The following is a 2,849-nucleotide window of genomic DNA, read 5'->3' on the forward strand; positions in this document are numbered from 1 at the left end:
CTAGGATAACAACAACAACTGCAAAAGTACGACAACAACTTGGTAAAAATATAGGACATTTACAATGAAGATAGAGCAATTTGCCTCAGTGCAACCGGGATAACAACAACGACAACAACGACCAAACAACACTATTAACAACCAAAACAACAGCAAAATAACGAAATTCCAACAACGAACGTCGGAAAAACCAACAACAGACACCCTCCCTCTCTCCATGGGGTCCAACTGGTACCTCCCTGATCCATAGGGCCCTACTGGCACCCCCCCCTTTAACGACCTACCGACAGTATGAACATCATTATGTTTGGTCTAGGCATGCGCGTAGTCACCATGGCAACCGTAGATCAATGAAGAGTCGGAATGTATGTGTTTGTGGATAGGTTAGCACGGGAAGGAGTTTTGTATGTTTGCGCGTTTGTATGTTTTGTATGTATGTTTTGTTTGCTTTGTTTTGTATGCAGGTTTGTATGTTTTGCATGAAGGTCTGTATGTTTTGTATGTAGGTTTGTATGTTGTATATGTACATGTGGGTTTGTGTGCGTATGTGTGTGTGTGTGTGGCATGTGTGTATGTATGTATGTTTGTTTGTATGTATGTATGTATGTTTGTTTGTTTGTTTTTTATTTATTTGTTTGTATGTATGTATGTATGTATGTATTTTTACGTGACCCAACCAACCATCTATCAGTATATGGTTGCTCATGAGTCTGTCTGATACAGATCAATCGATCGGTTAAAAAATATGTAAAAATAATAATAATAATAATAATAATAATAATAATAATAAGAAGAAGAAGAAGAAGAAGAAGAAGAAAAAGAAGGAGAAGAAGAAAAACATTTTTGTATTTCTTCGTATCTTTTGATGTAGTGCTATATGGAATGCTTGATTCATTGATATGCAGTTATTGAATCATTTTTTAAACTGCTTGTTAAGATAAGTTTATTCGCTCGTTTGTTCGTTCGTTTGTTTGTTCGTTCATCTATCCATTTATGCATTGATCCATCCACATATTCATTCGTTTATCCATCCATACATCAATCTATCCAGTCATTCATTCATTCATCAATCGATCCAATTAAGTGTACAGTATCCATCTTCCATTTCATTCTATCTCTAGGGGTACGCACACACACACGCACACACACACATACATACACACACACACACACACACACACACACACACGTCTTAATCATTACCACATCTCGCCACGTATTTTAATAATTACGATATGATATGAGAACTAAAAACTCACTTATGAAATTGAACGACGAAAGTAAAAAAACAGCGGAGATGATGACGATGATGTTCGTACTGATGATGATCTTCTGACAATGCTGATGATGATGATGATGTGGTTGTTGATAATTTTTTCCTTCTTGCTGTTGCTGATGATGATGTTGTTGTTGATGATGATGATGATAAATTACTTTTTCGCTGTATAGGATTTTGCTCATTGTATCGGAATGATAAAGACGACGACGATGAAGAAGATGATGAGGATGATCTCTGTAATAATGATGATGATGATGATGTGATGATGATGATGATAATGATCTCTGTAATAATGATGATGGTTATGATGAAGATATCCTCAATCCTGCTACTGATGATAATGTTGGCATCAATTATATGAAGATGTTGATGATGATGGTGATGATTATGATGACGTAATCATAAAGGATGAAAATGAAATTGATGATGACGTTGCTGAGAAAGAAGATGTTGCTATTGCTGCTGCTGCTACTGCTGCTGCTGCTACAGCTGCTAGTACAGCTGCTGCTACTGGCGATGATGGTAATAGTGAAGTGAAGCTGCTGATGATGACGTCACAGATGATGATCACCTCTTCCTTGTACCTACATTGAAATGTTTATAAAACAATGGAGCGTACGTACGCATAATTAGATGCAGACATGCACGCTTGTGTGTGTGCGTGTGTGTGTGTGTGTGTGTTGTGTGTTTTTCTGCGTCTGTGTGCGTGTGTTGTGTGTCTTTCTGTGTGTTTGCGTGTGTGTGCGTTTGTTGTGTGTCTTTCTAGGTGTGTTTTAAAATCACACACAAACACATCATCATACTTAGTCATAATGTGGTGTCTATTCGTCATCATCATGAACAACAACAACAACATCATTATCACCAGTGTATTAATATATGGTCTGCTAGGCTTAAATTTTCTGTTGGCGGATTTATAAGAAGGGCTGATGATGAAGATGTTGTTGTTGATGTGGATGATGTTGTTGTTGATGATGATGTTGTTGTTGATGGTGATGTTGTTGTTGATGATGATGTTGTTGATGTTGATGTTGATGTTGTTGCCAATGTTAATGTTACCACTATAGATTTTGATGTCAATGTTTTTAACTACTGGCAAAACTGTTGCTGCAATTGATGTGATGGTTGCTAAACATTGTTGTTAATGTGTCGTTGTTGATGTTGTTGTTGTTGTTGTTTTAAAAAAATGTAAGTATTGTTATAAAGCTGTTGTTGATTTCGTCATTGTTGCTAATGTTTTTGTTGTTGTTATTAACATAATTCTTCTTGTTGTAACATTCTTAATGACGTTTTTGTAACCAAAGACCTCATATCATTATTGTATAAAGCGGCAACAGTAGATTATTGGTTGATAGAAACCAAGGCTAGAACGCTCGCGCTTAAATTAATATTTGCAATGTAAGTGCGCTTTTAGTTATCGAACGGGCAGTAGTAGTAGTAGTAGTAGTAGTAGCAGTAGTAGTAGTAGTAGTAGTAGTAGTAGTAGTAGTAGTAGTAGTAGTGGTAGTGTAGTAGTAGTAGTAGTAGTAGTAGTAGTTGCAGTAGTAGTAGTAGCAGCAGTAGCAGCTAC

The sequence above is a fragment of the Helobdella robusta genome (assembly GCF_000326865.2).
Source record: "Helobdella robusta unplaced genomic scaffold HELROscaffold_309, whole genome shotgun sequence".
NCBI lineage: Eukaryota > Metazoa > Annelida > Clitellata > Rhynchobdellida > Glossiphoniidae > Helobdella > Helobdella robusta.